At 44.6% G+C, this 25,919-nt stretch overlaps 1 protein-coding gene across 2 annotated transcripts in view; it reads left to right on the forward strand.

Annotated features, from left to right (window-relative positions):
* The first annotated feature begins 3,090 nt into the window (after window positions 1-3,090).
* The window catches only part of LOC111874138, a 611,561-nt gene continuing 588,732 nt past the window's right edge, over window positions 3,091-25,919 (forward strand). For both annotated transcript variants that reach the window (XR_002844492.2, XM_023869365.2), the window contains exon 1: window positions 3,091-3,615. The gene's annotated coding sequence lies outside the window, so the exon portion shown is untranslated. The remainder of the gene's footprint in view (window positions 3,616-25,919) is intronic.

Raw genomic sequence — 25,919 nt, forward strand, 5'->3', positions numbered from 1 at the left:
AGAGAGTGAGAAATCGGAGGGGCCTACGAAGTCGATGGCCTGGCATGTCGAGGACCTAGGCACTGCTCAGTAGCCTGAGTGTTCGTGAACGAAGTTACCGAGCAACGTTAGGCAGCAAGTTCTGCGAGCCTTCATAGGCAGTGGAGGAGGAATTTTGGTTTTCTGATTGAGTGGCATGATTTGGGGAAGTAATTTGGGACCGTCCTGGGCATATGCTTTTAATATTGATTTTATATCGGGAGGGCCTTAATAGACGCATGCTCGTCTGAATAATGTTTGAAAATTCAGGTTCCACAGCACAGAAAACACACTGCACTCACTACAGAGCCCAAATAAGTTAATACTGTTTGGGGAAATAAACGCTGCTTATTTTAATAATCGTACGGGACACACAAATATATTCTGATTCCATAATATAGGGTTTCTTAATGTTAAAGCAGGTGGTACATATAATTACCATTGTACTTTGAAGACTGGTATGTAATAAGTACAAAGATGTTTACTAAGTCAATTGTCAAGGTTGTGATGTATGAACCTCGAACGCTGGCCCGGTGACGTCATTGATGGCCATACTGTTGCCATTTGGCCAATTAATGGCTTAACTTTGTTGATTGCCGGAAATCTTTCATTAGGAAATTAATGGCGTTTGTTCAGCATTGTGGTCTCTCTTTCTCTCCTTTCTTTGAGTGCTCAGTAATTGAACAGAGGTAAGATAATCTGCTTTCTGGTCTGGTCTGGTCACCCGGGCCGGACGAAACGAACGGCAGGGAAAGCACTCTGGAAAGAGTCGAGTTTCTTGTAACTGGATATTTTGTCATTGAAGTGAAAAAATTTGCTTCTTGTATCCGATCCGTTTTTTTTTTGTCTTGCTGAAATGCCGTTGTAAACTGGCTACAGATAAACGCGATAAGCTGCAAAGAACACCGTTTGTTATTTCGCATTGCATTACGGAGTGAAGAAGACTGCCTCAATGGTCTAGTGGTCAGAGTTGCTGATTACAGATCCAGAGGTCTGGGTTTCGATCCCCGGCGCTACCAGATTTTCTGAGAAGTAGTGGGTCTGGAACGGCGTCGTTTCTTGAGGATAACTGAGGAGCTACTTGAATGGAAAAGTAGCGGCTCCGGTCTAGAAAACCAAAATCAACGGCCGTGGGGATTCGTTACGCTGACCAGGCGACACCCTGTATCCGCTAAAGTTGGCACTAACTACGCCGAAAAGCGGCGGTCGCTCGGTCGGTATAATTCGCTTACAGACTAAAGCCACCAAGTTTACGGAATGAAGTTCATGACGCCAGTTTCCCAGGAAACAGATAGGACACAACGTCAGCTTATGTTGGGTGTGTCCCAGAGTGTGAGACATTTGGAAGTTGTGCCTCTGAATGTGTTCATGACGGCATTTTACAGTCTTCCTTCGGGTGCTGATGTTTTGTGTACTGAAACTTCTAACACTTGCTGAAGCTTCAGAGCTTAGCAATCTAGTATAGACAGAATGTGATGGAATTGAAATCCAACTTCAACTGAAATGTTTAAGGTCCGGTGGTTACTATACCTGTTTTCACAGACATCAACTTTGCTTTTCCCCCCACACAGTGTATCTGTATGTTCCGTATGGTTCTCACAATAAACAGCGACTTTTCCCTAAACATCATTAACCGGTTGGGTTTTGTAGCAGAGACATAATATGTTTCCTGTGAGGTACGAATTGAATTCTTTTATACTATTCAGATCAGATCAAGGCTTCGAAGGGTTAACTGCTTATTGCAGTAATATAGTATATGCATATAAAGGGTGTCCAGGGAGGAAAGGTCAATATTCTGGCCATTATAAGCAAAAAATTGTATATGTAGATGTGTCCTATTCCGAACGATTTCTGAAATACAGCTGTTTCAGTGCGCTGTACACTGTACAGGCGAGAAACACGCCATGTCCTCACACGAGTTGCAGTGTGCATTGATGTTGACTGTGGAATTTTCGAAAATGTATTATACAAGGTAAACTGAACCAACTTTATCACTTGAACAATAAATACTGGTATTCGAAACAGTAAGTAATATCTCTTTCTCATCAACAATGTTGGAACTGTACAGTGAAATAGCTGTATCCCGGAAACCGTTCGGAATAGGACACGTGTACATATATACTTTTTTCTTTAGAATGACTGATACTATGACCTTCCAGAATATTGACCTTTTCTCCTGTGACACTCTGTATATGTATGTATGTGTATAATGGTGAAGTTGCCCTTGCTTAATTAATTAAACACTATGCCATGAAGACGTGTGGGGGAGTAGAGGTATAGCTTCATCATTTTTGTCCTCGGCCCTAGGTGAAGGTCAGTGGTCAGCTTCACTCCCCGGCCGCTTTATCCCTAGGAAGTCGCCTCCGATACCAGTTGAACAGGGGGCTGGGTGGACCCCAGAGCCGGTCTGGACGCTGTGGAGAAGAGAAAGATCTTTCGTCTCTGCTGAGAATCGAACTTCGGCCTTCCGGCCTGTAGTCTGTCGCTATATCGATTGAACTATCCAGACTCCAACATATATTTATCGTTTTGCAAATATATGTACATGTTACGGTAAAATTAAATAATTGGTAATTAGGAATAATAGCCGGTAACTCATATAGAATTACCAAAATCAGTGATAAATGTGATAAATGTCGTGTCATTAATTACCTTTCCGTTAGTTGTGAACAATAATAATCGCTAATTATTCATAATTACCTGCAAAACTAATTATTGTGACGAGATTTTAATATTTGCCATTGTTTTGGGTCACTCTGTATAATTACCGGTTCATTCACATTTACTGTAACATGTACCACCCAAAAGTCATATTCCTCAAACCCAAGACTTTACCGGAAGACAGAATTTATACTTTCAAATCTTTTCCGGCTTTCCAGACCCCTTTTCTTTCGGGTCTGCATAAGACGCACCACCTAGCTCCTTTTATACATAAAGTTTACTAAAGGAGAAATGGGGTTTAATCCTCCCTCTCTATACACATTGGTCTGTCCTTGTTCGTGAGTTTCCGTAGATGCTCGGATGTTTTCGGTCTACTCCTCTCGAGCTTCGTCAGTAGCTGCCTATCGCGCTCGCGGACCGGTTCAGGCCGCTTGTTTCTTGCTGTTATACAAGGGACAAGTACAAAATTTGCACTGACGCCATTTGTCTGACGTTTTGAAGTGGAATTTTTTTTGGCGCTGATATGTTATACTACAATAATAACTATTTACCTGTTTCATTTAATTACTTATAACGTATAAATATTGTCATAATTGTACCGTTGTATTGTTGTAATAATATATAGGTTCATATTGTTGTAGTTAGGAGATAAGGAACATTTTACTTCATCACATTTACTCATAGTGGCAGTTAATACATTTTTTTCGATATCTATGGCAACGTAAGTGTTGATATTTGTTTTTTTAGCGATTGTGCGTGTGTTCGTGTGCGGTTCAATGCATTTTTTTGATGTTCCATTTTCTTCAGAGGTGATCCACGCAAGTAATTCCAGTTTTTTGTCGTTTCTTTCATATATAAGCAATGAACTGTTAACAGCTTCATCTGGCCACGTCTTGTCCATGCTAATTCCACTTGAGTAGGATCTGCACAGACACGGTAAGATCGGCTTGATGTAACTTTTCAAATGAACAGACTTTTATTTTAAGTAGAAATTTCTCATTAGTATGTTGGTTCCTAACAGTTCTAACCTAAAACAGAATGGATGAATTGAAAAATGTCCCACGATAACTCATTACACCAAGGATTACAGGGTCTCGTTTTTTGCCTTAAGTTTACATCTTTTGGTAATCGCCTTATTTTCTGTTTTGAATTTTCCTGTTGTCTCCCCTTAACAGAATCTTACCCTCAATCCTTCCGGTGGACAGTAAATGAGATTAACCCAGTTTAACGGGACCCGTTTAATAGCTGTCCCCTTATGTTGTCACCTGAAGATGGAAACATATCTAGTTTCCGAAAGTTGTGTCCCTTGGGAATACGAGAGACAGATAAAGCCCAGTACCTGGTTACGCAAGGTGCAGTAAGTTGAATGGGAAACAGATGCATGTTATAGAAGTGATTTCAGGTAGTGAGCGAGTTACTGAAATGTTCTGACCAGGTGTCCGTGCTTCAGTTCCAAGCGCACTGTGCATGTTCTTGTCGTCTAATCAATTCTTTCCGCATTTGTGTAGGAGTTACACAGACAAGAATAGTTTATGCCCCCTCCGTGGCCACAGTTGGAGAAGTCACGCTCTGATGTAATATTTACACCCCCAATAATTGTATCATAACCAACCTCATGGAGCTGAGCCCTTCTTGAGGAACCGCCAGTTGTGCAGCTATTCAAGAACTTTCCAATATTATATGAGGACCCGAAGGTTCATTACCGTGTTCACAAGAGTTCTCCACTGGTCCCTATCCTGAGCCAGATCAGTCTAGTCCACACCACCCCATCCCATCACTCTAAGATCAGTTTTAATATTAGCCATCCTTCAACGTCTTAGTTTTCGTAGTGGTCTCTTTCCTTCTGGCTTTTCCACCAATAACTTTCTCCCCATGGTCTCATCCTCGACTTAATCATTCTAATTATACTTGAAGAAGAGTAGAAATTCTGTCGTGAGAAACCCATGTCAATTTCCCATCCCACAGTACGTTACTTCGCCCTGCGTTTTGCTGTCGTTAGGTTGGTCTGAGCTGGGTGCATCCAGTAGTCAAATGGGTGGCCATATTGAGACCGCAGTACTTCTTGTATTTCCGACATTTGCATCTGGTTGTACCGTGTGCTGTTGTAACTGGTTAACGTACCGACTGCGCTGTCAGTGACCCGCTTGAGAAGTCCAACTATTCGAGAAACCATCCGCCCTTGTGTAAAACATCGAAGGTTTACTACCATGTTTACGAAGTCCCGCCACTGGCCCCCTGTCCTGAGCCAAATGAATCCAGTCCAAACACTTCTACATTATTCCTTTAAGATCGACATCAGTATATTTTCGTCTACCCCTGAGTCGTCGTAAATGTGTCTTACTTTCAGACCAGGCTGTTAGGTCCACTTAGGAGAAATTGATAGGCTATGTAATTATCATGTCCCTTAATGAGATTCCTTAGTCCCTACCAGTACATGACGTGGCTAATAGATTACAAAACCTATTCTAATATCTTCAAACAAAACACATCATTAGGTGTCTGTCACCCTATAACAGGCTTCTGCTGTAATCTGACCCTTTGAAGCCCGGAGTTGAACTAACTAGCACATACAGAATCAATTCTAGCGTCAAACAAAACGCATCGTATCCACATTACAAAGCCCAACCGGTTAATATAGTTTAGGAAAATAATCGCTGTTTATTGTGAGAACCATACGGAACCCACAAATACGCCGTGTGGGCAGCATGCAAAGTTTTAGTATGTTAAGGCAGGTTGGTATACATATCAGGAGCACTAGGCTTGAAACGGCTTGATTGTGTCAAAACGATTTAATGTTTGTTTCTGTTGTCGACCTGTGAGAGCCCAGAACAATTTTCTTCGTTGGTTACACCCGTGATTATTGTGCTTTGTAGTCAGAAGGCCCACGCTTCGAGCATGAACCTGGACGTCAGTATCCACACAGAATTTGTTCGTCCTTTCCGTTTGTACCTCAAGGCTAATACTTAGACATTAACGCCACGAGCTTCTTCAGCGTTTTCCAGTTCCTTATCAAACTCGCCCCGCCCCAGAACTTTCTGTATAGCGTCTGGAACAAGAAACATTGCGAGGGTCGTTAAGTAAGCAACAGCGCTGAAGTGTGCGCTGTTGAAGGGGTGTGTATTGGGAGGAATGCGGCTGAATAAACCCTGGCGATTAGTTCCATCATTTAAAGCGGTCGATTACTCTTGCGTGTTGCGGGTTAAGGCCATTCATTTGTTTCTAGTTAAAGTGGGGGTGACAAGGCCTGCAGTGGCGTGTCCCCCTGTGTATCTCATTCACTCAGTAATCTCACATGGAACGGATAGACACACTCAGGACTAAAGCAGCCGTATCCGCGCCGAAAAGGAATGATTTCACTTACAAATATTCACGAAGAGAGTTTCGTATTTAACGCCCTGAATGTCCAAAGTTTCTTATAAATAACATTTAGAAATTCATCGCCTTTTTATTGCAGAAACACTGCGTCTCGGTTATAAAGACCAGTCGGTTAATATTATATAACGAAATAAACTGTACTTACTGTGGGCGTGGGCCAATTGCAAATTTTCGCCTGTTTTCCTTCTCTTGATAAATTAAACGCAGGCTGATGAGATCATCCATGCCATCTGTATGCCCTTGTATCCCCTCCCCATCATATTCTGAATGCTTGAACCAATCTTTATGAAATTTGGCATGTATATCGTGGCAACTGAGCCCGTCTCAACAGCGTACTTCGTAAATCCCTCCCACCAGTCTGTGTGTGAATCACCTTGTCGTTGCTAGACAATGGCTCGGTAAACACGTTCCAGCGGCAACGAGGACACGCAACATCGGACGAATTGTTGGACGCGTCATTTTATATACGGTCCTTGTCATATCAAAGGAGAGTCTGTGTGTCTGTGTATCCCCAGTATGTATGTACGGCCAAAGCGGTGGTCTGTAGACTCCCCGAGCCGTCAGAGAGTAAATATGGTCATGGGTCCCGTGGTACTCGGAACCAAACATCACTGTGCTGACGCGGGCTAGCAGCAACTTGCTGGACTGTGTAACCCCATCGTTGCTAGGCAACGGCTCGGTAAACATGTTACTGCGACAACGAAGAATTGTTGGAGGCTTTGTTTTCTATGCGGTCCATATCCGTATCAAAGGAAAGTAGGCAATTCTTCCCAGAACGTCTTGTTTTATGTTAGATCTCGAAGGAGTCGTCATGACGTATATAATAGCATTTTCTCAGTGTTCGCCCGGGTGCCTGAGGAAGCGCACGGTAAATCAGCTTACATTTTGCCCCGTACATATGGTCGCAAGTCTAGAGCATAGACAAACTGCGAAACGGCGGAGCTGAGCGGTGTGCTGACCCGAGTTCAGTTTCATTAGTGTGTTCTAGTCTCTGAACAGTTGCACAGACTCACCTAGTGGCGATGTCTAGCAGGACGTGACGTATTACTCACCACCGGAAGGAGAGCAGTCTGTACCGCTGTACCACATTAATGATGGTACTGGTTGACATAGAGAAGTCATTACTTAATTTGACATCTTAAAGCATAGTGGTTACTATATGTACCACTTCCTTTAGCGTTAAAAATTATGCATTCCCCCCCCCCATACATAGTGTATTTATGTGTTCCGTAGGGTTCTCATAATAAACTTCACTTTACAAAGGCTAGAGATATCTGTGCTTGTTACAGTTCCCATTGGTTTAATGAGGCTAGTTCTACACGAGATCTAGTGAGCACTTACCGTATCAGCATTTTGTAATTGCGCCCAATACCGGACTGCAGCGATTGGTTGGTTGGGGGGGGGGAGGTGGGGAGGGGACGGAAAAGAGAAAGCCGCTCAGGTTCATAAAGCAGGAACTTTTTTGTGGCTCGCTCTAAGGCTCTGTCAGTAGCCATGTTTACATAGCTTGGAACTGTGAAGTGAACTGCATGCACGAGTTGCAAGTCCGGTATATCTGAACTACATAACAATGAGTTATATTAGTGTTTTGTTTATGAAGTGAATATTTTTTTTCACATGCAGTTTCTCTATCACTAAAATTGTAATGTTACTTATATCTTGTTGGTGTGTTGGTTTTTGTTTGGTGCTTAGTGTAGCTGTTCTTGTTGTTTCTGTTTTATACGGGGGAGCAAGGTGTGTGTGTGTGCGTGTGCGTGTGTGCTGAACAGGAACTCATTTCCTGCAGTGTTCTGAATATCTGGGTTTTATGTATCACGAGTAGCTTATTTTTACTGATGTTACGTATGTGGTATTTTTCTAATGTGTTTAAGTGTTTCCCTTTTTCGAGTTCTTATAATCTCCATTGTATCTGCTACGAAGACACGTGCTTTTGAAGTGTGAATTTTTAATAAAAAGGAAAGGCAAAGGTATCCCTGTAACAGGCCGTGGAGGCACACAGGGTTGTGAGACATCGAGGCTCCCGCATTTTCTAGAGAATGGGCTCACAGATGGCAGTGAGGTTGTGAGCTCTACGCGCCGGTCGCCTTTACCCCCAGGAAGATTCCCCGGTACCGAGTATGTAGGAGGCTGGGTGGGTCGCGTCCTGATTCCTCGCCCGTCCAGTCGCTCTGCCGACGGCACTAGACGGGGCAGCTAGGCAGGGTTCGTCATGAGGCCCTGTGAAAGAGAAGACGCCGTAGCAGGTACCGTATTTCATCTTCTGGGAAGTGACGCCGTGTACATCGACATTTCGGAGAAAAAATGCTTCCATTTTCAGGGTCAGAGAATAAGCCAGGTAATCTGCTTGCTGCTTGCTTTACTCTTCGACCCCGAAGCTATGCCAAACCGCATGTCCTTACATCCCATTGCTGCGCCGTGTGCATAGTTCTTGCCTTGGGAGCCGTACATTGGCTCTGACTGTGCGTGCTTGCGTGCGCGCGCGAACTGCCATCTCGTAGGGACGAGACACACTAAGGACTGTGGCATGTCTTCCGGGCTGACGAATACAACCTGTGACACACGGACCGAGCCTTTGGCAGTGTCGTGGGAATTTCGTAGCGTGAAATTCGATTCCCTCGCTTCGTTTGAGCGATCTCACAATCAGTCAGACGAAATTACAGACCAGAAGCTGAATGGATGCAAATTACACACTCTCCCCACCACTCGGTCTGCTGTTTGCACTAAATGCCCTCTTACAGCTATCATTGGCAACTTATGACTGGATAGAGAGACACTGTTGGCACAGTGGAACCAGCGAGGTAACTCTTTCCATGCTACACACGTACATATGCGTCTTTTGACATAGCGGCTTAGGTTGGTCTGAATTATGTTAGCTTAATATAGGTTAGGTTGCTTTAGGGTACGTTACAGAGGCACACAGAAATGATCTGACTTTCTCTCTTCTGAATTCTCAGAACGTCTTTAAGTCATCATCTCCTTCGAGCATGAGAACTGTTGACCAGACGCTTCACCTAACTGAGTGGTTCCCAATGTGGGGGTGCCGGGGAGAGTGGAGGGTTGTGAGAAAATAAAACAAAATTCTTATGTTAAATTTAGCCAATGTAATTCTTTTCAGCTCCGTCACATGTTCGCATTATTAATCCAGGTTTAAAACAGAATAGAGGGTTTAGTTATGAACATTTTTCGGGATTATTCATCGCCAAGTAAAGAACAGGCCTAAATATTTTAAATGTGGACATGTGAATTTCTTAGTCGTGGTTTTGGTATGGTTCTAGTTGCCAGTGAAAATGGTTACGTTAGTTCCAATAAAGTAATCCATTGGGGCATGAGGGCTTGATGAAAACCAAAATGGGACATCATATGAAACGGTTTTGAAGCCACTGTATCCTAATTGATCCCACCGTCTGTGCCGAGGTCTGGCAATATTTCTTCTTCCTAACGGCCCGTACTGCGTGAGGTGACATCACATCAGGTGTTCGTGACAGGTCTCCGTTGGTCTGATCCTGCAACGGATTGTGATGATGATGATGATGATGGAATTCTGAAATCAGTGGCTGTATCACAGTATGGCTGCCAAGCGGGTTAGCACAGTTGTAATGCTAGAGACTCGTATTCAGTGATTCTCATTTCGAATCCTGGCCAGGAAACAAGCAGCCTTGTTCATGATTACCGCTCAGTCTGTCCAGGCGGAAACCTGGATATCAGGGTCGCTTCCTTCCGAATCCTTTCTACTTCACCATTCAACTTACCATCCTGTACTGTATATTCTAGAATGTCGAATACCGCACAAAGGGGAAAGTGATAGTGCATGGTCACCTGCTCGTCACATGCCACTTGCTGTTACCTCACATTCCTGCTGAATTTATCTGCCATGTGACGGTGAATATTGATTGCGTGGAATGTCGCTTTCGCAATGCGCAGGACAAACTCTAATAATACACAGTGCATTTTTATTCGCAATTGAATTGTTATATATATAATTTCTGACCTGACATTCAATTGGAACGTTTTGTGTTTTTGTGGAGTGCGTCAGTACTGAGGGGGTGGGGGAGTTTAAATTATTTGTGGAACAATTTTTCATCACTTTCGGTGCTTTGTGCAATATTAGCATAGAAGAATAACAAATAGGCTATTATTCAGTTTGTGACAATGTATTTATTGAAATGAATCTGAAACAGGCTACGTTTATTTCACTGTACCACAGAGAACACAGAATTTTTAAGCAAACACTGGTCTGCCCTTTGTTTGCTTATGCATTTTATCCATAGTTTTATATACGGCATCAAGAGTGACCTTTATACAGAATGATCCATTTAAAAATGCGTTCTAATAGCAGCACAACGACTGAAACTCCTACACGTGCCCCTCGAAATATGGTTAACAGGACTGATACACGTACTCAGTGCAGTGGAGAACACTTCACGATCTTTTCTAAACACTCGTATATATTTCATGCTCAACGAGATGTGTAATGCAACGCATTCTATATTGATACGATTTTAAATCAATTACTCTGTAGTTATCGGATGTTGTTGTTACGAAGTGCGCGATTCACGTATGTTTATATGTAGTGAAAATTGGTAATGCTTTCTGGATCGAAATGGCCCCCATTTTTTGTATCAGTTTCACGAAGAAATTTCTTCAGTGAGTGAAGTGTAATTTCGATATATCGGCTATCAGCATTACTTACGTTACACATGTAAAGGCAAGAGATTCTCTCCCATTAACATTGTCGCTCTTACAGTTACACAATTTACAGTTTACCTATTCCTGCCATCGGCAGTATCACAGTTTCTTCTCCTGCTGGAGTCACTTCCATTCGATGCAACTCAATAACAATGGACTTCACCTCATATTAGATCCTGGTAACTGGCTCAGTGCTCACTACTCCTGAATAGCGTTCGCTGCTCCTTATTTAGGCCCGGCACGGACAACATAGAGAACACCTTTCTGCTCGGCAACAGATATCAGGTGCTGTCAGGTGTTTCTACCTACGCATTGCTTAGCAATAGTCGCTGAACGGCCTCGCCCGTTGCGTGACGTCACAGCCTCGCAGGGAAGGGTGTTTACCGAGCGTTGCGTAATGATGGGAGGAGTGGGGGTACGTGACGTCACTCGTGAAAACGCAGAGTTCACGTGACCACTACATCCTGTTGAGCCATCTACGTTACAATATATTGTACACACGGATCGTTCTGGGTTAAATTTCGTAGCGTATCTTTTGTTGTACTCCTCTGTAAATATTAGATAAGGAGGGTGCGTTGCAGTGGCAGTGTAGCACGCATTTTAGTGAGGATAAACGAGTCCAAATTTCGGCCGGAGAGCCTGAAGGGAAGAGGTCACATAGAAGATCTAGACACAGATGGAGAATACTGTTATAGTTGATATTAATGAAATGGTGAGACTTTGGGATTGGATTCATGTGGTCCTGGATAAGGCCCATTTATTAATCTGTTGTGAGAAGGGTTATTAACATATGGGCTCAATAAAATAGTTGTGACTACCTTAGGGAGTGTTAACTTCTGTACCTCACAGGAAACACATTACGTCTCCGCTACAGAGCCCAACCTGTTAATGCTGTTTAGGGAAACAGTCGCTGTTTATTGTGATAACCACAAGGAACACACAGATACACTGTGTGGGCAGAATGCAGAGTTATATATGAGTTCAGTTCGTACCTCACAGGAAGCACATTACGTCTCCGCTACAGAGACCAACCGTTTAATGCTGTTTAGGGAAACAGTCGCTGTTTATTGTGAGAATCATACGGAACACACAAATACGCCGTATGGATGGGCAGAATGCGGAATCTTATAATATTGGAAAATGTGGTACGTACTGTGCGTGAAAGGGTTAAATAGTGTTTCTAAATAACCCCGAAATACCTTTCCACGAAATGCTGAAGACTTCAGTGTGACGTCGCAATGCAGTTGGGAGCCCAGCGTCCTAATTCTGTTGATTTGCCCTTCTGCCCTTCGGTCGGGAACGAATGAGGCTGGGTTTGTGGCGTCGCTACACAACTTCACATTCGGTCTCGCAGTTGGAATCGTATTTCCAGTTTCCTCGCCACGACCTCGATTGGCGGCGTCACTTGCCGTTTCTGCGTCTGTAATAACACGAAACTCGGGGCGTCCCTCCAAGTTGATAGCCACGACGTGTAGGGGACCCGGAGCCCACGCAGTGGGTCTGCGGGAGTAGTGACAATCTCCATTTATTGCCCGTCATAATGATTAGAACTTGAGACGCCATTCATACGCCTTACGAGCGCTGCACGGCATCCTAATGTGAAGTAAGAGACAAATCGGCCCTTGCGCTTAATTAATTAAACACCACGCTGTTAAAAAAAATCTGGGGGTGTGGAGGCATAGCGCCACCTTTCTTGAATTCTGCACTAGATGCAGGTCAGTGGTCAGCTTTACACCCAGGCGGGTGAACTCCCTGGGAAATATCCCCCGGTGCCCATTGGACAGGAGGCTGGGTGGTCGTCACAGCCGGTCTGGACGCTGTGGGGAAGAAAGGAATTGCATGCCCCTGCCGGGAATCGAACCTCGTCCGTCCAGCCCCATCGCTATACCGACTGAGCTATCCCGAACTTTGAATCGTAACATGGTTTTACGTTTACGGTAATCTATATGAAAATACTAACATAAAGTTCGTTGGAATTGTTGCTTCTATCAATAACATGCGTGGCCACAGTGTAGCCCTTGCACTTTATACTTCTCGAGGGACACTCTGAAGTAGCAGCTTCAGAACTTGAAAATTTCTGGAAAGACAACCGCGCTGTTGCTGCTATCTAGAGGTAGTCTTATGCTGTGAACGTTTTTGTACAAAGTGAACACTGCAGTAGAGACACAGACGTTCTGCTGCTATCCTCTCCTCTTCGCAACTGCATTTTAACGTCTCTGTCAACAGAACAGCAGCCGTGTGCCTGTATATACAGGGACAGCTGCGTACAAACAGGCTGTACCCTCATCTCAGCATTTCACCTGTTCAGACTGTACGTCGAGAACAGGGAGAGGCTGAGGAGAACCTCCGTGCCTGAGAGAGGAGAAGTGACTGGAGAATGGCCTAAGCCACATATTCAGGTGCTGTGTGACTTCTGCTCTTCGCCCTAATACTGTTAGGGTGAGCAATTGAAGGTGGATGAGATGGGCGGGATATGCAGCATGCATGGTTGAGAAGAGAAGAGGAAAACCTCAAGAAAGGAGGCCACATTGAAAAATCTGGACGTAGACGAGGATAGCTATTTAAACGAATCTTAAAAAAAACGTGTGGAAAATGGAGTGGTTTCATTTGGCTCAGGGTAGAGGCGAATCGTAGGCTGTTGTAAACTCGGTAAGGAACCCTCGGGTTCTATAATATACCGGGAAATTATTGGCTAGTTGAACCACTGTCAGCTTCTGAAGCAGGTCTGTGCTTCATGCCGTTGGACATTCAGTTAAAATCTCACTTTGTGTAGCGTCATTGGCCTGAGGCAGCCGGGGACTCTGAGAGGATCACACCGTTGTGAGGCTTGAGGTTTCCACGTTGAGATTCTCTGGTATATGACACCGTGCAGTTTGGTAGATATTTGCAGTGTTTCTGATGAACCTTCCACCTCCATCTTCAGTGTAGAAGAGTAAGCGGAGCGTGGGAAGGAGAAGACAAGGAGGATGGAGGCCCTTTTAAGGGTGAGGGCCCCGTACCCTTACCAACGATCCCCACGCTCTTCTATCCTGAAGACAGATTCAGCAGGTGTTTCCGAAACGATACTAACCATCCACGGGCTCTAACCCACAACCTGTAAGGAGCATATGTACGACTGTTCACGGACAAACATCGGATGTTTCGATCTGCCTCGTCTCGTTGATATTGGGGGCGGACTCGTAGCGGCTGACGTCACGTATCTATCAGAACCCCCCGCTCCTACTGCGTGAGTTTTAAACAACTGGCAGGTTGGACTGGCATGGACTACTAAATATTGAAGTCCTTGCTTTTGTGACCCAGCAGCCTTTGTGTTACAATGCCCCCCCCACCCCGTTTTTTGTAAACAGTATCGTGGCCCACTTCTGCCCTCGTTTATATCTCATTCCCGTCTCATAATATTTAAAATCTCATTATTATTTGGATCCCTATTTCTTTGCCCGTTTAAAGCGCATTGGTTGTTGTATGGGTGTGCTGTGCCATTCTGTAAACACGGTGTGTTTATGTGTTTCCCGCAGTAAACAGCTTTAACGGACTGTTGTTTGTAATTGAGAAGCGCCATGTTTTCTCTGGGGTAGGAACTAAATTTTTATGTTATCACCCTTATCTAGATGAACTCCACACTTCGAAGTGTTAACTATTACACAAATTTTGGAAATCTCTCTTGAATACTACCAGCTTCTAGGATATTACGCCATATAGTCTGGTAGATGATTACTTAGGTTTCGGAGGAATATACTGTCTCTAGCTTCAGGGCAGAAAGCCAAGCAAGCAGCAGTCCCAACAAGACCAGACTAAACGGCGTGACATCCCAGAAGACAACAAGCTTCACAGTCACTGCTGTGAGAACTTCAAATTTCACATCTTTGTCTTATAATGAATCTTTCCTTGATAAATAACACCACTATCCTATTCTCGTGGTTTTTCCCACTCTTATATCTTTCCTTATGGCCACTTTTTGAGCAGGTAAGCACGTTGATACGTGCTGGCTTGTATACGCGAGGTACCAGATTCCAATCTCGGCCGGAATGTTGACAATCCTGAACCAGAAATTTGATCTCGGCCCAGTTTTAGGCCGATGTCATGAGGATAGCCTATCTTGCAGTAGTGGTGACGAGGAGGGGAGATTGTAAGCACGCGAGGGAGGCCGCCTGCTCTCCAGCATGTTCACTGGCGAGTACACTGCCAGAATAGCAGCTCTTTGTGTACTCGTATAGTGGGACTTTGTTGCTTTGTCGTCCGACCCGTACACAGTTCCCCGAACTGCGAGCTCAGCGCCGCGCTGCACGCAACGATAAGCGTGCGAGCTATAAGAGATATCCGCACAGTGAGGCATGCCCTATCTCCAATAAGGTCTCACGTTAAGGTCCTGAAGCCTCAAGTTCATCTAATCTCTCTCTGTGTGTGTACTGTGTACATGAAAACCTTTGTAAGCGTGACATATATCATTTTTTCTTTACTCAGTTTCGAGTTTTCATTGCAACGAATTGTCGAGCGTTAACACTCTAATCACGGACAGCAGCATGCGAAGACTAAATCCTGTTAACGTTGCATGATCGTTAAGTTATGTACTAACACACTAACGAGCGAGCAGTCCATCGTTTCGGTGCATGTTATTGTACAGTTGTGAATTTTCAGAAATGGTGAGACACCAAGGAGGTTTTGTAGTTAGAAAACTATTTAAAATAATAAATAACACCAATATAACATTCTTTATGTATAATCACAGTGTGCGTGTTTCTGTGTTTATTGCGTGTATTGGTTATGTGTCTTCTGGCATTCTTCCGTTAATACCCCTTCACTCGGTTATAGCGGACGTCGGCGTTAACGGACCCCTCCCGTAATAGTCCGTTATAACAAAGGGTACTTCTATGGTTTATTATATAAACGAGGCTGTTTACCATTGACGAATTGCTCGTGTTGCAAGTGGGGGGGGGGCGGCGGGAAATGACGGCATCCTCGTTTCAGTCGGTAACTTGTATCACTTCAAAAGGAAGCAGGACACGTTAATAATATGACGAAAACCCAGCTCCACCCAGCAGACTGGTCTGCAGGTAAGGTTCTACACTTACATCTGCGATGGTTCGAATCTCGACCGAGATACCGGCTATTCCGACTGGGATTTTTCGTAGATTTTCTCAGTCTTTCCAGGCAAATACCAGGATAGTACCCATATGAAGTCATGGTTGGTTCCTTACTAATCATTTCGTTTCCATCGTCACCGAACCACAGAAACAGAGGAGGATCATTATATGCACTCTTGTGAGAATCATACGACATACGCCATGGGAAGAAAGTCACAGGTTTATTTAGTGTTTACAAAAATATGTTTTTGTGCCTCGCTCAACCCTGTAATCATAAAAATGTCCTGTGTTCCATCCCGGTGTTCGTCATTTCTCCTCGTGTTTGAAATTTCCTATGTTTTTGTGCCTCGCTCAACCCTGTAATCATAAAAATATCCTGTGTTCCATCCCGGTGTTTGTCATTTCTCCTCGTGTTTGAAATTTCCTTACTGGCCCTCGCGACCAGCTGGAATTATTTTCACCTCCTTCCTATCTGATCCCTGCCCTTGATTACTGGCAGGATGATACAGTCTGTACGAACGTTTCTCCATATGTTGACGTTTGACTGTCTTCTACTGATTCACAGTTAATTCTGAGGGGAGGAGTTTGTTGACATTTGGTACCCAAAACAGTGATTACGAAATCCCATTACCCCTTCATAAACACATTACTGCCGGTTATTATTTCATGCCGAACTGTGAAATTGCCTCTCTGTGTTTGTTCACAGAAACGCGGCAGACCCGCAGAGGGATTCGCCCACTAACACTCTCGCCGGCCCACCAAATTCGGAAGCCTCTTAATGTGTCTCCATCTGGAGGTGAGGGGACCGAAACTAGTTACACCACCGGCTCCTACGAAACTCGCCGCTGTAGATTTCGCGTGGATCAAGCAATTTTATAGGGCTTATTAATTTAACTTTTACTTATCTTTTGAGTCCTTTGAACAGTTTTGACAAAACTAGCCTCGGGTAGCTGAATCGGTATAGCTACGAGATGGACAGCCGGGGTTCGATTACCGGCAGGGGCAAGAATTTTCTCTTTTCCATAGCATCCAGACCTGCCCTGAGGCCCGCCCAGCCTCATATCCAGTGGGTACCGAGGACTGTTTCCCCGAGGTAAAGGAGCTGGAGCGTGAAGCTGATTACTCATCTCCATCTATTCCGAGGTGAAGAATGGCGCAGGTGTACCTCCACTCCCCCACACGTCTTCATGACAGTTCATCATTAACTGAGCACAGGAACAATTTAAACTTGTTTATATTCGGAAGCTGTGTCATGAATCAGTTCGATTTCTTCTCGAAATTTGTTTGAAGTACTCGCGGTTTCTGGACTGACATTCATTCTGACCGAAAATGGAGAGCTGTTTGCGAATCGCCCTGCACATCGCAAATGAAGCAATTTGTTAGACGTCTGTTTACAGGTACGATATTAATATCCAGCTTCTGTGCAAGTAGGGACCGTCGCGACCTGCTCTGAAATTTAATTAAAATCGACGTAGCGCCGCCGTTCCCAGGTTAGTAAAGACGCTGATCGAGAAACCGACATCCGATCTCCTCCAGTAGATAAGGTAGCACCTTACTCAGCCATAACCACACGCATTCTGCAGTTGGCGCGAGATGTCACATGACCTGTAGGTCTAGACAGTGTGTGTTCTGTTTCTGTAACGGACCTTACAGAAGATGATATGAAATTCACTTCGTACTCTTACCAATATGTACGGTAGCTACGTGTTGCGGTAGATGCGATTTGAATCCTCGTTTGTAATTTTAATGCATGAGTGTCCCCCCTCCTCCGGAGTTTCGGTGCCTGCGTACTGTGATGGTGACAAGGAGAGCAGCTATATGCCTGGGGAAGAACGGGTAATTGTGCTTGTTTAAAATAAATGAAGTACTTTTCATCCAGCACGAAATGAATCCCTATCATGCTGTTAGCATTCCTGACAGCAGCGAAATGACGGTTTGAATAAATGTACCGTTTCGTATTGGCTACAACGGAGTGACTTGCTTGTGTATAGCCTTCTGAGTGACGTCAGAAATGTGCATAGCATTTTCTTCGCTACAAGGAACTTTTCTTATTTTATGCATAGTGGAAGGCGATAAAAACCGCAAACACGTGAGTCTCCATCCGTTGAACATCCCCAGCAGAAGCTAGGCGCAGCGTTCTGCACATACTAAATTGCCTATAGAGCACGTACGCGGTTACTGTGAGTTTCAGGTCACAGGCCCGATACGTCTCCTCAGTAGCACAGACCACAACAACTTCAATAATCATCAAGAGAGAGAGGGGGAGAGGTAGAAAGTATAGTGGAGGAGTAGCTGAAGAGGGAAATAATAGGAAAAGTGAGAGTCTCTTTATTGATGGGAGGGGGAGAAGAGTACCATGATAAGGACAGTGTGAAAGTGAAAACGTTAGGATGGTTATAAACAGTGGCCGCGGCGTTTTAATGATAATTATCCCAACTCGTCTAAATAATATATACAAATACAGTCCGTACCTCACAGGAAACACATTACGTCTCCGCTACAGAGCCCAACCGGCTAATGCTGTTTAGGGAAACAGTCGCAGTTTATTGTGAGAATCATACGGGACACACAAATAACATTTTCTGGGCACAATGCAATGTAATTTTTGACGGTATAACAGGTGATGGATACAGTTACCACTGGTTTGAAGCATCCATTACGGCAAGGGTCCACGCAGCTGCATATGTAGTTGTTACACTTGTCACTTTTACCGACCGTAACCCGTTCGTTAAAATGACTAGCTATGAACTGAGCCACCAGGGTTCGGTTCTCGGGAGAGGACTTTCCGTCATCAGAGCGTCCAGACCGGCTGTGGGGCTTATCCAGTGGATTTCAAGGGTTTTGCCCCTTCGGGTAAATCGGTCTGAGGATGAAGCTGACGTGGAACTGGAAGTTACAAATGCGTGAACCTGTACCTCAGTTCCCCCGTACGCCTTTATGACGCGATGCTTAATTAAGAACGAGAATCTCTTTGGCATTAGTTTGTTTCTTTCGGTGTGTGTGAACAACTGTCAATGAATTTTCTTGTTAAGGTCTAGCTTGACTAGCTGAGCTACTGTTAGCGTCTCGAAGTCTGTCCTGTCAACCTGTGTCTCGAGACTCTCCACGCCCCCCTGCAGTAAGGACGGTCTGGGAGCGAGGCTACTCCTAATTATTCCAATTATGCGGCTAGCGTTTGCACTGTTACCTGCATTTGCCGTATAAAAATCAATGTCCCTGCCCGTACGTGGCTCTGATCCTTGATAAACAAAGTGCAGAAGTTATCTCATTCTCGCGACCTACACCGAACTAACGGAACTGTCCGGGGTTTTATGTTTTATTAATGAGAGTGGCACTTCGAATAAGGACGCGATATTCACTGCGAACCTTGCACTTACATGGTCATTATGTGGTCCATTTCACGCGAGGCTTGACGTTGCACGGACATCCAATGGCGCACTTAAACATTAACCATGTGAAGCCTGAAGAGACAAGAAAGGGGTTGGACATGCTGCCGAAGGTTTGCTATGTCTTGCATGGCTGTTAGCCAGGGCCTCAGAAATGCTCAGTTACATGTGCCTGTGATTGGTTGAGAACAACGCTATGAAAACGTAGGAGGGCGTAGAGGTATAGCTGCATTCATTATTCACCGGACGACTAGATGGAGGTCACTGGCTAGCTACATGCCCGGGCTGCTTTTCCCCTGGCGAAAAAGTCTCCGAGACCCACTGGATACGAGGCTCGGTAGCCACAGGAGAAAACATCCTTTTCACCCCGAGAATTGAACCCCGATTCTTCGATCATTCAGTGCGTGCTTACCACCGTAGAGGTAGCTATTCCGGCTGTCTAGTCTGTGTGTTCTAAAGAAAATCATTACTTTGTATATTTTGTGAAACCCTGAAGAAGGATGCTCAATGCATAGGCGATGATGACTCAGTTTGGGGGCGAGAACGTGTATTAATTTCTCTAGCGGCAGGAGGAGGGGGCTTGAGACACCGGCCGCGGAATTTTGATTTTCTGACTCAAGTGTCGTATTGTGTAATTCGGAAAAAAAAATAATTCGGTGGCTTTGACAGCAAGGGAACTTAATTTTGACGAAGTTTAAACCCGGGACTGCTTGCATGAGAAGCACGCAGTAGCGACTTGGAACTTGGGAACCATCTCAGCATTCACTTGAAGACTGAGGAAACCCACGGAAAACCTACGTCGAAATCTCTAATTTAAAAAAATTGACATTTACTACCGCACAGGAATCACACCTCTATTATAAAGACCAACCGGTTACAGCTGTTTAGTGATGCAATTGGTGTTTGTTATGGGAATTATAAGTTCTGTAGCGTTGAAGCCAAGTGGTACATATGTTTTGAATGGTCAATTCAAAACCGAAATATAACACAATGAACAGGCGTACACTCGTAGTTCTGGGTGCAGGCGAGCGGACGATAACTGGGCGTAGTTTTCCTGCAGCGAACATTACCTCGTTTGCTTATAAGACCTTCCAGCTTTTGTATTAGGCGTCTTTTTTATCCCATGAATACTTAAGGAGATGTTTTGTCTGTTTATATAAGCATTCAACTCAACTGGCTTGAGAAACATAGGCTTTAACGTATTGATCTTTTTGTTGTCTAACAAACATCACTTCAAACTGCAGAAGCTCCATAGCGTCGAAAATTCAAAGCAGACGATCGCACCGAATAGGGTAGCGCACTGGCAACGCTCTAGACTCCTATTCTGGAAGTACTCAGTTCAAATCTCGCCCTGAACATCGGCCAGACGCTATTCGTTGTTATACTCAGTCTCGCTTGCAAAATTCCAGAGACATGATCGCTTCCTTCCGAATTTTTTCCTTTTCATCAGTCACCCTACGTTTCGACGCGACAGCCTAGGTGTTGACAGCGTCGTAAATAACCCACACGAAATGCGAAATCTATTTGGAGAAACTGAGAGAAACCACGCAGATACATTGACGGAGATAGTCTGTGCCTGGCCAAGATGGAGACTCGGTAACTCTTGAATACAGGTCTACAGCTTTACCACTGGAACCATTTGTTCTGTCGTCTCGTTTGAAGTTCTGAGCTCGAATCTCGACACACGAATACGTTGCACACACAGAAGCATGAACGTCGCCTGGCGGCCATAAAATTGTAATTCCAGACTTTGTTTTGTTGATGAAGGCATTATATTGCTCCGAAGCTTTGGAACTGAACGCATCCAAGCAGCCGGTGTCTTCTTTATGGGCTGTTTTACGACCTTGATAGTAAAGCTCGTCAAATTGTAAGTTATTTCATGAATAAAGAATTAGAAAATGTTTGAAAGGAAGCGGTTGTGACCTGATCGAAATGTTTCTCCGGTGTTAGTGTTGACATACAGGAAAACAGGGCGGTACTTCGACCAAGAACCGAACCTAGCTCTCCCTAATACAGCGCTTCGCTAGCCTGATCCGCCAACCCAGATGATGACAATATGAAAAAGTTGGGACGGACGACAAAATTCGGACTTAAGTGCGAGGAAGTGATAAAAAAAACTGCACTTGCCAGTTGTTGTTAGGATGATCAAGTGAAGGAGGCTGAAGTGGGTAGGCCATGTAGAGTGTATGCGAGAGACGTGAAACGCTTTCAAAATTCTGTTCCGGGAAGTCTAAGAGGAAGAGACCACTTACCAGATCTAGATGTAAATGAGTGGATAATATTAAGATGAACCAGACAAAAGCAACATATGTCTGGTACCCATCAGTCTTGTCAGAACTGTGACGGAGTTTTAGGGTGTGTAAGAACCGAGCGATTTGCTGACACTCTGAGCAACTGTTAGCTTATCAACAGTGACTGTGCGTAGTGGAATTATGTACGTGAATTTACCCCCCCCCCCACAGGTGCTGAATATCGAATTGCTCGTGCTCCAGTGAACAACATAATTATGTAGAACATTCTATCACGTACCCCTTCGCACTTCACGGCGTGTAATAAGAGACCAGTTGCTTACTGGTGTCGAGGTTCGAACCTGATCTTATCGGTGGGTGACTAGTGCTGCTTCTTAGAGTACCGCCGCTGATACGCGGCCCGTCAGTTGCAGCGACTCGCTTCATTAGTTAGGCGCAACATGTGGAGTGTTTTTGTCTCCCCTTTCACAGCCAATTGACTGTCAACAAGGGTTCATTTCGTCTTGATTCGCCACGTCAGTAATTTGTTCCTCTAGAGGCGACCATTTATAAGGACATTTTCTTTAATCGGCGATAACTTCTGTTCAGTGGCGTGCTGATACTTAGAGCAGGGATGTCTAAAGTGAGATTAAGATTACGTTATTCTGCGATATGACAGAGGGACCGCCTCTGTCGTCTAGTGGTCAGAGTTCCTGCCTACAGATCCAGAGGTCTCAGGTTCGATCCCTGGCGCTACCAGATTTTCTGATAAGTAGTGAGTCTGGAACGGGGTCCACTCAGCCTCGTGAGGATAACTGAGGAGCTATTTCAAGGAAATTGCGGCTCCGGTCTAGAAAACCGAGATTAACGGCAGTGGGGATCGGTTGCGCTGACCACGTGACATCCTCTATCCGCAAAAGCTGGCACTAACTTCGCCGGCAAGCGGCGGTCGCTCGGTCTGTATAGTTCGCTTGCGGACTACAAGACACGGAGTTTGTTTTTTGTTTATGAGAGAGGGACCTGATACCCCTTTCTATATTATATATAAATTACATTAGTGTTTACCAGACTGTACGGCGTCACATCCGTGACAATCTTACGAAGTGACATCAATCTCCTTTTGGCCTATCAAATGAATTAAGGCAGAGGGTGCTTTGTCATTGGACAGATGTGAGAGCGTGTAGGACAGTTGCGTGAGATGCAAAGACGAACCCCTCACCCCTCCCCTTCCCCTCTGGCTCAGAGACTTGTACTGGTATGTGCCAGCAGGCCAGCCAACTTATCTGCCGTTCTTCATATCGATATCCCATGTCGAGTCGCGAGATTTATCGACTTGTATCTCAAAATATTACTGACTTTAAGTAGATCTGAAAAAAACAGTTGACGGCGAAATATCACCGCGGCTGGTATAGATAAACAAAGGATTTTGTTTTCACAAGAACAAGTTTTCAAACTTCCATCATAAAACACAAGAGGTATTTTCCTTTGTCGACAGTGGAATATTGTTTTCTCTCTCTCTCTCTCTCTGAGTTTAGGTTTTGTCATCTTGAACAATAAGAACTTCTTAAAAAGTTCTCCAGCTTACGATATGCAGCTTAGACACGTTTCCATAGTAACGGACGGTGTTGTCATGATTGTGTTTCTTTCTCAGAAAGAGACATTCGTGTGCCTACTCGTACATGTGCTACAGAGCGCAGGGCTTCTACTGTGCTGGGTCCAGTCCTTTCTTCTTGTTTCTCAGCAAGTTGCACAAAGTTTTCACACTTCCTCTTAATCATTTTTCGCAGACCTTTCACTTTCTGGTGCATGGCAAACCGGTAAATAATACCGGGAACCGTCCCTGAATAAGTGCAAAATAAGAGAAGGGTAAAGCTCTTCTGTAACAGGTCGTGGACGTCATAGGGTTGTGAGACGTCGAGGCTCCCATATTTTCTAGTCAGTCGGCTCACAGATGGCGGTGAGGTTTTCAGCCTTACTCGCCGGCCGGCCACCCTTAACCCCCAGGAGGATTCCTGGTACTCGTTTCTGTTACAGGCTGAGTCGAGTGCGGCTGGAAATTGAAAAAATCCAGTGGTATCGGGAATCGAGCTCGCGACTTTCCGGCTTGTAGCATAGTGCCTTAACCAACTGCGCTGCCGAGTGCCCCCGAGGAAGTACAAAACCCCTTTGAAGCGTGCTTAATAATAATTTTACAGTTGAAATTAAAATGAATGGTATTGATAAGAAGCGGAAATACCCGTTCTTCGCCCGGGATAGGGCTGCTTTCCTTGTCGGAATCACAGTACACAGTAGCTAAAACCTTAAAGAAGGAGTAGCAGTAAAGTTGAGAAATTAAATATATATATACAAATATACAAATTCTCCCCGTAACTCACAGGAAACACATTACGACTCCACTACAGAGACCAACCGGTTAATGCTGTTTAGGGAAAAATTCGCTGTTTATTGTGAGAACCATATGGAACACACAAATACACTGTGTGGGCAGAATGCGGAGTTCTAGAGTGTTAACAACGCAAGCGGTTCGTACAGTTACCGCTGTGCTTTAAAGAGCTAAAGAACGACGCTGAAACACGTTGCAAAGTCACGCATGTGAAGTACTTTGATTGCAGCTGCTTCCCTTTAGTCTGCTGTTTAACACTTTCTGTCCGAACACAGGTGATTAGTATTCCTGGGACGACTTTGAATATTTTGGATTCCAAATGGCGGTGAGAGAATTACATTGAAACGCAATGCGCCGCTTGAAATGGTTCTGAAGAGCTGGAAAGAACAGGAGTAATGGGGCGACAGAGGCTCTGGCTTCAAATCCCCTCACGTCTGTGGGAAGACTTTTGTGTACAGGCCCGTTGAGCCTCTCGCCTCATACTGTACTGCTGCGCCTTTTTGCTGTAAAGACTGAGAAATTACTTTAATGGCTGCAAAACCGTCCTTCTCTTCCGTAGAAAATGTTCTGACCAATGAAACGGTTCTTTACTGAATTATACAGGTTATCTGAAGGGTTCTGACGATGGTGTATAACACTCAGAATTACTGGATTTCTGGACTTTTTCCATCGTCCAGTATTCTAGAGAACAAAAAGCAGTTTCGGAAACTGGATCTGTTTCCGTCATCAGATGAAGGGAGAGAAGACGCCTACTCAGTTGACCCCTTTCTAAAGCGCTAATCTCAGTCAGTGGACCAGTGATTAGCTCTTTCTAAGGAGCCCAACAGCGTAGATGTCTCCTCCCTTTACGTGAGGACGGAAACAGATCCAGTTTCCTAAACTTTGTGTTTTCTGTTCTTTAGAATACTGGACGATGGAAAAAGTCCAAAACCCCAGTTATTCTGTGTGTATACAGGTTATCTGGCACATGCCAACTGTGCCCCCGGTACCCTTTGGGCGGGCCCAGAGCCGGCCTGGACAGAATGATGGCGAAGACAAAATTCTTCGCCCCTCTTGTGAATCAAACCCCGGTTGTTGAGCCGGTAGCAAGTCGCAAAACTAAGTGAGACACTGCAACTCAAATTCGCGCGAGAAAGATGGCCTCTCTGTCTAGCCTCAAAATATTTAAAAGCATGGCTTCAAGTATCTAAATGGGCTTGCTTGCTGTATGTAAGTAATGCATTATACATGAGTGTACTCTCTAATATATTTTTGAAATATATTTATTTTGTCGTTATGGAATCCTAATTAAATTGTTTAAACAGAAGAGCTTTTGTATCTCCTCCACATTCACTTAAAGCCCCTCTCCCCGGCACCTCCCCCTCGTGTTTGCTCTTACGCAATTTAAAGTCTGCCTTCCCGAACGATGTGACTCGCGTGGGCGTCGCCTTATGGAATGAAGTTTGACGACTTCGTTGGAGCACTCTCCGCTTCTCTTAGCGTGTAACTTGTTTAACGACGCTTTCAGTAGCTACACGATGTAGGTAGGATGTTGAATGGAACAGGTTGTGGCCTAACTGAGGTTATATCCTGGAAATTTCCCTTGGAGACTGAGGAAAATCACCGCCACTCAGGATGGAAGTTGTCCGGCTAAGATTCTACGTACTACAGCACCTGTCGAATACAAGTCTAGAGAAGTACAGTACCGCTACGGCAACACGATCGGCCTCCCGAATTGTCTTGACTCTGCCAGTTAAACTTATGTGTTGTTATGTACGGGTGTGAAACTTGGTCTCTCTTGACATTAGTGGATGAGCCAAGACTTGAGGATGTTTCAGCACAGGGTGGCGTGGGGAAAATAGTTCTGTTACATTCTAACGTCATTACAAGACATCCATTATTTCAAGTTACATTCATCATGACTTACTTCTCGACCAGAAGCCTCCTTGTTTTCATTTAATACTTAACTTTATCATTGGAGGCACGCGGTAGCGTAGTTGGTTGAGGGGCTATGCTACAAGCCGGAAGGTCGCGGGTTCAAGTCCCGATGAGATCACGGGATTTTTTCCAATTGACCTAATCCTTCCAGCCGCACTATGGCCCTGGGATCGACTCAGCCTCT

The sequence above is a fragment of the Cryptotermes secundus genome, unplaced genomic scaffold (assembly GCF_002891405.2).
Source record: "Cryptotermes secundus unplaced genomic scaffold, Csec_1.0 scaffold26, whole genome shotgun sequence".
Lineage (NCBI taxonomy): Eukaryota > Metazoa > Arthropoda > Insecta > Blattodea > Kalotermitidae > Cryptotermes > Cryptotermes secundus.